The following is a 12539-nucleotide window of genomic DNA, read 5'->3' as shown; positions in this document are numbered from 1 at the left end:
ATCCCAGTCAGTGTGGCCCCCCAGCCATCCCTTATGCACCATTCTGAATGTCCCCTCCATATCCCGTGCATCCTCATCTGGCCTTGTGGGCAGGGCACGGTGAGGAAAGCAGGCTTTGCCCCCTTGGTCTTGGTGGTTGATTGCTCTGGCCCATGAGCCAGCTCCCCTCTCTTCTGGTGCCACTTTAGCTCCTGGTGGCCAAAAGGTGTAATTGCAGTGTGACCCCACTCATGGCTTCCATTCACCTGTACATCAGAATCAATTATTCTGCGGGGGCGAAATCTGTGGGGGACATTAATTCTGTGCTTGTGCAATGGCACAGAATTCCCTCTGGAGTAAAAGTCATAATGGTTGTCAGGCATATATACTATGCAGTGAGGCGGTGTGGCTCCCTGCCACCCCGGAGGGGGAAGAGCCCATCCGGAGGCCGGAGTGGGCGGAGCTAGGGAGCTCAGAGCCCGCCCCTCAGAGGGTCAGGCAGCGACCTGGAAGTATAAAGGCTCACCCTCAGAGCTCAGTAAGCCCTGAGCCGCAGGAGAGGACAGACGTTTCCAGCCTTGCTCATGGCTGGGAAAACTTCATGGCCCAAGGTGGCCGCCAGGACTGGCCGGACCTGCCCTTCGCTTGCTATCCAGAGGAGTTGCTGGACCTACCCCGCGCTCGCTACCCGGAGGAGTTGCCAGGCCTGCCGCTTGCCCACTACCCAGAGGAACCCATGGTGCTGGACCCCGCAGAGGACAACACCCTGACCCAGGTACTACCCAAGGGGGAGTCTGGAAGTAGCCCGGGGGCAGCCAACCCTAGTCTGGCTCCAGCACAGCCAGAGCCCATGTCAGTGTGCTGTGGCCAGGATCCCCACTGACTAAGCAATGGGTCTTCTGCCACTGCTAGGGCCCCAGGCTGGGATGCAGTGGAGTGGGAGGGCCTGCGTCCCCCCTGCCACCCAACTCGTGGGTGGCAGTCTCCCCCTCCCCCAGGCCTTTAGAGGCTTGGGGCCTACTGTTTGTACTTACTGCTCAGCCCTGCCTGAGGGCCTGAGCCCCTGACTGTTGTTGCCCCGCCCTGAGCTAAGGCCCAGGCTTGATACTGTTTGTACTTACTGCTCAGCTCCAACTCGAGGGCCTGAGCACCTGACCCAGTGTTGCCCCGCCCTGACCCAGGGCTGGGCTTACAGTATTTGTTCTGGTTACAGCAAGGACTGCCGAGGGAGACTCCGCAGCCAGACTAATTCCCCAACACCAACTGTGTGTAGTGAGCCGGTATGGCTCCCCGCCGCCCCAGAGAGGGTCGAGCCCCGGTGAACCCTTGTACATACTAGTTTCTAATATTATGCAGAGATGAAAAAAATTTTGTGCTGGTTCTGGGCAGTTTTGAGTCATCCTCTGACTCTGCATCTCTTTGGAGTCACATTTTGCAGCTTCAATCCCTTCCATGAATTTAGGCCTCTTTTGGCAGGAATTTTTTGCTTCTTTCCTTCCCATCACAAACCCAGAACAGGGGGAAATATGGGGGCCAAAGTTTGAATAGATATGCATGCATACATGCTCTGACGGGTTGGACCACCCTTTTGGGGTGCCACCAGTTGTTTTGGGTTCCCACTGAGCCCGCCAGTCCTACCAGCTTGGGTTTCCCTTGCACTGGATTGCTGTGCCAGGTTCTCAAGCCCCTTTCCAGCAGAGGCAAGACCACACCCAGCTGCAGATACAGACTGAAATCAGCTCTGTGTAGGAGGATTCAGCTAGGGGAATGGCCAACACTTCAGTGCGCACACAGTATCTGGAGTGTAAACCCCAAAATAATATTGTCTTGGGCTCTATAGTGAGAACTACAATGCAAGCTCATAAAAATCACCCTCTCTCTCATGTGGAGGGAGTTATGCACAGCTTTTTGCCCCCTCTCCCCCGATATGAATTGCACAAGCCGGGTTTTGGAATAAACAAGAAATAAGTTTATTTACTAAAAAAGGTAAATTTTAAGTGATTATAAGTGATAGCAAACAGAACAAAGCAGATTACTGAGCAAATAAAACAAAACATGCAATCTAAGATTAATTCACTACACAAACAGGTTACAAAATGTAATTTCTCACCCTAAATGTTGTTTTTAGCAGATTGCAGAGTTTCTGCATCTTACATTTCCAGTTATTTCTGTTTACAGACTAGACCCCTATCTCAGCCTGGACTCAGCTCTTGCCTTTCCTCAGCTTAGTTCCTTTGTCTCTTCAGGTGCTTTCAGCAGTCTTCCTTCTTGGGCAGGGAGCCAATGGAGAAGGGCCCTGATTGACTTACTACCCAATCTTAAATAGAATTTATACAAGGCAGGAATGCTTTGTTTCCAGCGGAAAAATACCAGCAGTGTCCAAGGTGGTACTCTGTACCAGGTGACATCATCAGATGACCCTGCAGTGTCAAAGCAACATCCCAAGAAGAGGAAGATTAGTATCTTCAAAGTTCTATTGTCCTTCTTAAACGGCTCATTCAGGCTGATTGCCTACTGTCTGGTTAGCGTTCCCCCAAGTACACACACAGTTGTAATTGTTACACAGTCAATATTCCTAACTCCAGATACAGAAATGATACATGCATACAAATTGGATAAACACATTTAGTAGATCATAGCCTTTTCAGTGATATCTCATATGACCCATCTTGCATAAAACATATTAGTTCTGCCATATTTCTATCATAACAGTATTTCTATGCAGAATATGGAACATCACACACACACATCATGTCATCTCTCTTTATATCCTTTCCCTTGGATGTTTGTATCCCTGCATTTAGCGGTGCTAGGTTAAACACCTTGTTACAGTAGATGCTTCACCACCTTGCTGGGTTTTTCCCCCCATGGTTAGATGAAAAGGCAGTTTATTTTAATATTTGCTGGTTTTCATTTTAGGTATTTCAATAGAAGGATTGTCTGCAGCTTTGTCATTATTTTCCACTGGATTAGCACAATTACGGCTTTGGGAGCCTAAAGCTCCTAAAGGAACCCAACAGTTTCACTAACTTACTGTGCATACTGTGACGATCAGAAAAGCATCATTTTAATCAAATAACTGCTTTTCTGAATAGATCTCCTTTCCAAGCTGTGGTAATTTCATATGTTTGGCCTTAGGGAGTTAGAGCACCTTAATTTAGAGCAACTGTTTTTTCTGTTGTTTTTCAGAGGAGAAGAGAGCTTGTTTGGGAATGTCCTAATACATTCTTTACTCATTGTATAACTGTTCTCCATCTGTTACTTTTTCTTTCCAAGCTATTAGAGAATAAAGGGAGCTGAGTTTAAAACAAACAAACAAACAAACAAACGTTTAGTTATGCCCATTAGGTCATTAGGCCTATCTTTTAGTGCCACTTTTAGTTCTTATTTCCCTTACTCCTCACTTGTGTATAGATAATTCAGTACATGAATGTTCCTACAGTACTAGTCATCCTTTTCTGTGACAGAAGAATCCCCTTCAACCTCATACTTCTCCTAAGTAAATTTGCAAAATGTGGTCTAGATGAAATGACTGTAAGGTGGATGAACAACTGGTTAAAAAACCACACTCGACTTTCTGTCAAACTGAGAAGATGTATCTTGCCATGTCCTTCAGAGGTCTGTTCTGGGTCACATAGTATTAAGTAAGAGTTGAGTAATGGAGTGCAGAGTTTGCTTATAAAATTTGTGCATGACCGCAAGATGAGAGGGATTACAACCAATTTGGAGAACAGGATTAGAATTCAAAATGACCTTGATAAACTGGAGAATTGGTCTGAAGTCAATAGGATGAAATTCAATATAAACAAGTGCAAAGTACTGTGCTTAGGAAAGAAAAATCAAATGTGCAACTACAAAATGGCAAATAAATGATTAGGTAGTAATATTACTAAAAAGGATCGGGGGTCACAATGGATCAGAAATTAAATATGAGTGAACAATGTGATGCAGTTGCAAAAAGTCCAATACTGTGAGGTTTATTAACAGGAGTATTGAGGTAATTGTACTGTAGTGCTCTGCACTGGTGAGGCCTCAGCTGGAGTACTGTGTCCAATTCTGAGTGCCACTCTTTGGGAAAGATGTGGAGAAACTGGAAAGAGTCCAGGGAGCGCAACAAAAATGATGATCTGTTTAGAAAACCAGACCTATGAGGACAGGGTCAAAAAAATCTGGGCATGTTCCGTCTGTAAAAAAGAAAACTGAGATGGGACCCTATAATGGTCTTTAAATATGTTAAGGACTGTGTGACATTGTCTAATTAAAATATAACCATGCAAACCATTGTTGCTACCACTGCTATATAATTGCAGCAAATCTTACACAAAATATAACTCATGGCCAGAAAGGGTTAAACAGCTAGCAGGATGAATGACCCAAAGCCCACCCTTAAAGTCATGTTAGAAAGGTATGTGAATGGTAATGAGAACCATTCATCCTAAGCAGGCTAGAACTTTGAAATGCAAACCTATATTGTTAGAAGTAATACTAATTGTGTGTATCTTAAATGCTACCTGCGTAAACAGACAGTTCCTGTCTGTCACTATAGTTACTAATTCAGAGATTAAAAGGGAATATTAACATTTAGATGAATCTTGGGTAAAATAATGTCATTGACTTTCTGTCTCTTTGAAGTTGGTCATAGACTGCTTAATGGATAATTTGCCCTATGTTAATTTGTGTAACTAATTACTGGTGGTGTTTAGAAAGCAATTGGTTACATCAAAAGCCTATTGTTTAACCAGGACTGTGTAGTCAAGTGGATGCTAGAACACTGTATAAAAAGACCCTTGGGTACTGATTCTGTCATCTCAGATTTGCTTAGGCTTCACCAGGAGAAGTTTGAGTCAGAAGACTGCAGTCCCAGTTATGCTGGTATGCCCAGAATATGATATTTGGACATCGGAATATAACCTATGAACTATATCTGAAAGAATCTTTGCAACTACAAAGCTCACCAGCTCTGCTATGAATCTGAACCTCAATGAATTGAACTCATGGTTGAACATAGGGGAAGGCTAGCTCAGTGGTTTGAGCATTGGTCTGCTAAACCCAGGGTTGTGAGCTCAATCCTTGAGGGGGCCATTTAGGGATCTGGGGCAAAAATCTGTCTGGGGATTGGTCCTGCTTTGAGCAGGGGGTTGGACTAGATGATCTCTTGAAGTCCCTTCCATCCCTGACATTCTATGTATATTGATCTTTTAACCATACTCTCTCTCTCTGTTTTTAAATAAATTTTAGTTTAGTTAGTAAAAATTGGCTGTAACGTGTATTTGGGTAAGATCTGAAACATCCATTAACCTGGGAGGTAATGTGTCTGATTCTTTGGGATTGGTAGAAACTTTTCTTTTATATGATGAAATAAGATTTTCAGAAATCATATTTGACTTAGGTACCTGGATGGAGGCCTGAGTCTGGATCACTTTAAGGGAACTGTGTTGTTTGGACTTCTGAGTAACCTAACTATTGGAATAGCCGCCAGCTTGTGGGGGATTGCCCCATTCTTTGCAGTTCACTCTAAATGGGTGACCACAGCTGACCCCCACTGGGACCCCAGTCACAGGCTGTTATAAAGAGAACAGTGATCAGTTGCTCTCTATTTCCACTCAAGTAGGACAAGAACTAATGAGTTTAATCTTCAGCAAGAGAGATTTAGGTTAGGCATTAGGAAAAAATTCCTAACTCTTAAGGGTAATTAAGCACTGGGATAGGTGACCAAAGGGAGGTTATGGAATCCCATGACTGGAAGGTTTCAAGAACAAGTTAGACAAACACCTGTCTGGGATACTGTAGGTGTACTTGGTCTTCCTTAAGTGTGGGAGGCTGCACTAGATGACCTCTTGAGGTCTCTTTCAGCTCTACATATCTATGTTGAATACAGAGTAACACGTACAGTATTCAGAACCTTATAACCTATCTGATCCACTTCAATCACAATACAGTTTTGATTTTAAAAGTTTCAGTGATAGACAATCTGCCACCACTTTTCATAAGTTGTTCCAATACTTAATTGCTATCACTGTTTGTTTTATTAAAACTCTTATTTTTAGTCTAAATTTGTCTAGCTTCAGTTTCCTTAGAATCATAGAATCTCAGGGTTGGAAGGGACCTCAGGAGGTCATCTAGTCCAACCCCCTGCTCAAAGAAGGACCAAACCCAACTAAATCATCCCAGCCAGGGCTTTGTCAAGCCTGACCTTAAAAACCTCTAAGGAAGGAGATTCCACCACCTCCCTAGGTAACCCACCTTCATCACAGATCTCTCAGGTCAGGTTCTTCTCAGTGACATCATTCTGGTATCATTCTTATGTGGCAGCTAGTCCCAGTCCAGGGAAACAGACAAATTTTATACCTCCTAATGGCCATATATGCTCTGTGTTCTAGGTAGTGCAGGTAGTAATGTGCTTATAGTTAGGGTTGTCTGACAGTTTCCATTATAAGACCCAGTTTTCAGTTGCTTATAACTTTGTGAAACTTGATTTGTTTGGGCTGAAATTTTCCATGTTATGTGTCTACTTCAGGCTGATTTTTTTTTTATAGTTCATGCTATATATAGTGAACAATGTCTAAAATTATACTGAACAGGCCCAATACCCTAGACATGGACTTGTATTCCCTAGCTAACTGTCAAATCAGACAGGGAAAATCCTTAAAGGGATCATGGAGCCAGAGTAATGATTCCTGGCAGACAGATTACAAATGCAGTGTAGCCAGAGAGAACTCAGCATTAGATGGAGGTGTTCCTCCTTCACTTTTATTTGGTACAAATGAGAGGTAGAAGGATGAGAGAATATAAGGAAGGTAACTATTAATTGAACAAGGACTGATTGGGTGCAGGAATCCCCCAGTGTCCTCTTAACAGCATTTGACAGTGGAAGGCACTTCCTGCCCCATAGTGCAGCAGATGCATTTTTTTTTAATTCGTATAGTAAAATAAGAGAAGAGGCTCTTGTTCTCTTCTTCTCTCCTTTCCTTGTGACTGGAAGAGGTGCACAAGGTGGGCTGTAGTTGTGATAAGGATGTGGAACACAGTGCTGGGAAGGCATTGGCCATATTTCCTGTTCCCCAGTCACCTAACATGAGCCAGGGTAACAAAATGCTAATGTCACATGACAGGGATAACTATCCATTGGCTCAGAGTCACGGTTACAGTAGTAATTTCCACTAAGGCTGGATATGTACCATAGATAAGGCTAAGATTTTGTCATGGATATTTTTAGTAAAAGTCAGGGACAGGTCACGGGCAATAAACAAAAATTCACTGAAGCCTGTGACCTGTCCGTGACTTTTACTAAAAATATCCATGATAATATGGGAAGGGACTGGGCAGCTGCGGGTGGCTGGGAGCTCTGGGGCCCCCACCACCCATGGGAACTCAGAGCTTCAGGGTCCCCCTGCCCCCTCCTGCAGTGGTGGGAAGCTGCCAGGGTTCCCCTGTCCTCTCCCCAGTAGTGGGGAGCTGTGAGAATCCCCCTGCTGCTGCCACAGTGGGGAGCTGAGTGGGTCCTCCTGCCCGCCTGTGGCAGCTAGGAGCTCTGGGATCTCTCGGTCTCCTGCTGCTTAGGGGAGCTGCGGGGGTCCCCCTGCCTGTCGCGGCTTCAGCCGGTGATGGAATTGGCACTCCCTCCCCGCAGCTTCAGCCGGTGATGGAATTGGGGCTGTTCACCCCCTCCCCACGGCTTCAGCTGGGGCCAGATCTGGGGCTTTGCACCGCTTTCCCTCTTTTTATAACAGGAGCTGGAGCCAGGCTGTCAGTCCTTCCCTGTGGGGCTCCAGCTGTCATTCCTCCTCCCCACCCCACCTTCTCTCCCTCATTTTCTTTAGTAAAAGTCACAGAGAAGTTACAGCTCCCATGAATTTTTATTTATTGCCCACAACCAGTCCATGACTTTTGCTAAAATTAACCATGACACAATCTTAACGTCACATATGACTATTTTGTTAGTTTTTGTTTTTGACAGATAATTTGTACAGAAGAAACCCTGCTCTTTCAAGTTATTTGTCAAAATAGCTGCCAAAGCCTAAGTCTAGTAGTTGAAAATGCCATGAAAGATTTCCCAGTGCTGAGGAAGTACATGAAAATGTATCCTCAAGGGCTTCTCCCTGGTTTGACTTCTACCCCCTGCACCACTTATGCCTCACCCAATCTCTAGAGTTTGAAAATTAGTGTTGGAAATACAAGTAAACTTTTGTCTGATGTTTTTTCAACAGGAAAAATAATGTCCTGTACAAAATACATAGGCATCTTTGTTAAGGCACCCATGTATTTTAGAATGTGTTTCTGAAGAGTAAAGTTGGTAGTTGATGGGCTTATGCAGCCATGTTCTTTTTCAAATAAATTACATTGGCTGTAAACTGGATATTTGTTATGATCCTCTGCCTAGTGATCAACCAGGAAGGAAGGGGAATAATTATTAATAGCAGATTTTAGTTAGTTAATTTGTTGGTGGTGGAACTAATTACACATTCCAGGTGTTCTTCATCAGTTTAACAAGACAACATGCAGATATCAAATGTTTCAATTACAATGAGTCTAATTAAACATGATTAAACTGTTAGGTTTACAAACACACAACTAATTACAAATAATTAAATTTGCACAGGATTTATAGCATGCATACCACAAAGTATTTATAATATGAGAAATTGCTTCACAAAAGACTACATTATCACTTTTACAATAATATGCTATGCATGTAATAATATGCCAAAAACGTCACTGTTTTTTCCAGGCCATTAATCAACTTGTCAAAAATTGTAGTGTGGAATATTGCAATCATTATTTCAGAGAATGTAAAACTGGATAAATTTTCTCATGCAAGTCAGAAAATGAAGTGAAGCTAATTAACTGTAACTGGTGAATGAACTTTGTTTTCTGTGAGCTGGAAATCCTTTGCAAATTATTAAACAGAACTGAAGCCTAATCTGAATGTATTGCATGAAAAAGTTCACAGTTGTTTAAATTATGGGACTAATCTTGAAGCCTTGAATTTGGAGAGGCTTGGTGTGAGTCAGGGGCTTGCAGTGGAGGATTATGAGAACCAGAGAAGTTTTTGGTGGCTTTTGCAGAAGAGGAAGGAGCTTTGGAATAAGGTCTGTGGTTTACATTGTGTATTGGATGGAGCCAAAGACCGGCTGCTCTTGTGAAGGAGAGAAGAAGGTCAAAACATACACTTTACAGCCATGCTACCATCATTTAGAAGAGAATAGGGCCAACATCCATTTGCAACCTTATAAGAAACTAAATGTTTAGCATTTATTTTGTAGGTATGAAAGTATTTCAAACCACCATTAAACCAAAATATTACAAAAAAATCAATAACTAGGATCAAAGGTTTAACAACTAAAACTCATATCACATATGTATCCTGGCCATGGATTAAGCCTAACCCTAGAAATGAAAGGCAAATGTGTTAAATAACTGAGTGCTGTGAAATATTATGGGCATTGTACAGCTAGGTAGAACTATCTATTTTGTTACTGAATGTACCTATTATAGCCTAATATTGCATTGATTTCAATGGAAAGGTAATGGACAACTGGTAGCACTACCAGTGAGATAGAATACCAGCTGTGAAAAGGTCTTGAATAACTTGCTGGGTATCTGAATGCTCAGTGCAACATGTATAGTTTTATTTGGAATAGAGTTTCATTCATATTCATTCTCCCCATTGTATGGACTCCATAAGTCAATACACTGTAAATCTAGAGAGGCTTTGTGAAATCAAGGCATTTGGAAGATATTTTAAGAGATAGTAGGCAAATGGCCCTTTTCTATAACTAATGTGCCAGTTAGCATAGAGGAATAATGGGTAGCATTTACAATAGAATGTTTGTGGCAGAGTACATGTGCAGAAAAAATGACTATGTTCGATGGATGGTCTCAAATGGATCCATGGTATGATGCAGAATGTTTACCAGTACAAGTGGAGCAATTACTACTCTTCACGATTACCCATGAAATAAAACGTATGAAGTAAATGTCTTTAAAAGTTCAGAATAAACCATTTACTTGATTTAAAAAAAAATCTAAACTAAGCATACATATTCTTTGAAGTACCACACTTGAGCTTGCCTAGCTATCTGCTAGTATCTGAAGAATAGTTGTAGGTAGTCACCTGAAAGAACCAACCTGACAAAGTGTCTGTGAGGTGTTTCATTAATTTACCTTCTGAAAAGTGACTCCGTACATTTGCACCAAGTCTTTTCCTGTTGCATTCCAGGATCACAAGATGAATGTGACAGAGAATGAGAATTTTATATAGTTCTTTCCTTGCAGTCTACTTAGCCCTTTAGTCCCCAAAAAACAATTTAGTAGCTTCTCAGGAACAGCTTAGAGATAAGAGTTACAGTACTCTTTCTATTTTCAGGACCAGCATTCTTCAGCCATCTCTGCAACTGCACCTCCAAGCCAATTTGTCTACCCAGCAAATGTCTTCTATCTCCCCTTTTGGCATGCAGCTACAACTTCTCTCCTAAGGGAACAGCTACAGCAGTGATTTGAGATTTGGTTAGAGAAAAGGGGTAAGCTTTGAAAACTGGGCTGTAGGTACAGATTCTGGGGCTAATATTTCCCAATTCAAATTCCTATAGTCCTGAATCCACTGATAGTGCAGGTATCTGGAATTATGCGGGTAAGGTTTTGAGAAAACTGTAGATATAATTGCCAGTGATGTTGTTGTGGCATACCATGCATATTCTCTATGATAGGACTTTCAACATTCAGTTGAGGCAGGTTTGGGCATAAGACATTTGCTACTTTTACTTTGAGGACTCAGTTGATAAGTGGAGTATAGAAATCACACAGTGTTCTCTAAACTTTCAACTGCTGCTCCTTCAGTTCATCATACTTTGGGCTGCATTCTTGGTGAATGTTATTGTCCAACCATTATTCTACAGTACAGAATAGACTGCTTAGCCTAGTACTACTGCTACAGCAGTATCATTTTTAAATCCCTCTTGTTCAAGTCCTGGGGCTAGGATTTTGTAAATGTTTCCTACCCAGAAACTACAGTGACGGTCATTCTAATGGGAGGTCATGGTGCAATGAAGTTGGAGAACCGCTGATATATTGCAATTCCCACAAGGTGCAATCCATTACAAGTCTAGGAGGAAGGAGAGAGTCATCAGGCACCATACTAGAAAATACTGTTCGGATGATGACGGGCATACAGTGAAAAATGAGCCACTTATAAAATCTTGGGATTGTTGAATACTGGCTTAATAGATGGGAGAACAAGACTAGCACTCTGGAGTATAGATAAGATTTACCAAAGGCCACAGTGATGTAATAAAATCGGGAAAGAGGGAAGTTAAACTCTGCCCCACCCTCCCTTATTTTAATCCCTGTTTACAATGAAGCTGCTGGACAGCCTACTGAAAAGTTATAAAATGCTAAATTTAAAGAAGAAAATACTTGAAAATAGAGTGTTACTGTAATGTTAGTATTGGCTTTTTAGGGAGAAGGGGCAGATCTTGTTTCCTTTCCTGGGACAATGGACTCTGGAAAACCCATTTTTCAGTCAGTGACCCAGGTGGAATATCATTTGTCCAACAAATTGCCCCCTGGATTTGATTTCTCCTGTGATAAATTCTCTGCTGATTTACAATATAGTTTCACTTGATATTATTATTATATAGCCTGTATTGTGCAGGACGTCAGACTTAGGTGACACCTCATAAATTATCAAATATAACTGGAATTATATAGGGTACAAATGGGTGGAGAATTTAGTTCCAGTAACATAATTATCTTTATGATCAGATCCCCATTAAAAACAAATAATCTCTCCCCTTCCTCCCCCCACCCAATTTAGTGACTATGTGATAGGTCAAAGAAATCCATCTGTCGGGGCTATACTGTTGTTTTCTGACCTTGGCCACCTAACTCAGGAAGAGATGACAACATCTGCCTATAATCATAGCCTTTAAAGGTGAAAAAGATGAACCCATCCTTGTACAGCTTGCAAAATCCAGGGTGGAAACAGCAGAAATGAGCACATCTTTGTGGGGGAGTAAAGTCAAGTGATATTCAAACTGCTAGATGAAATGGACAAGGATGCATGAACAGTACTGCAGGGCACAGAAGTGAAGCTTAATTGAACATTTGGAGCACGGATCACATTAATTCCCCTGCTTTTTCTTTTTTTCTACTGGTTATTATCCATTTAATTAGCATCAACTAGTTTCGTAATTTCATGTGGTATCCCTGTTTTGTTTTCACTTCTCTCATGGACACATTAATTTGTTTATGATTGAACTGTACTATTTTGTACTTGTAGATTGATCAAATATATTTTAATTTTGTTATTGAAATATAATTAAAAAGACTAGGGGGAAAAAGCAGACTATAATATAGCAGATTTTCTCTGTTGTGGTCCTCCTATCTAGCAAATGCTGACTACACGAATGCAAAACTACAAGCTTGTGTGGCAACTGAGTATCAGATTCTGCCACAACTGCTATGAGGACATGTGGAAATCAGGTTGCCTGAAATGTAACCATACTATAAGAGCACTGAATCTTTAGAAGAGTAATCCAACTCAAGATAAGCACATCACTAAG

The 12539-nt window shown here is 41.9% G+C and overlaps 1 long non-coding RNA gene across 1 annotated transcript; it reads left to right on the top strand.

Moving 5' to 3' along the window:
• Positions 1-564: 564 nt before the first annotated feature.
• LOC120368873 lies at positions 565-12205 on the top strand. Its single transcript, XR_005582822.1, has 3 exons — positions 565-754; positions 10346-10499; positions 11792-12205. It is a non-coding gene; the product is annotated as an uncharacterized LOC120368873 (long non-coding RNA).
• The last annotated feature ends 334 nt before the right edge of the window (positions 12206-12539 follow it).

This window comes from Mauremys reevesii, linkage group 7, assembly GCF_016161935.1.
Source record: "Mauremys reevesii isolate NIE-2019 linkage group 7, ASM1616193v1, whole genome shotgun sequence".
In the NCBI taxonomy this organism is placed as follows: Eukaryota; Metazoa; Chordata; order Testudines; family Geoemydidae; genus Mauremys; species Mauremys reevesii.
This window is presented reverse-complemented; position numbering and strand designations above follow the sequence as displayed.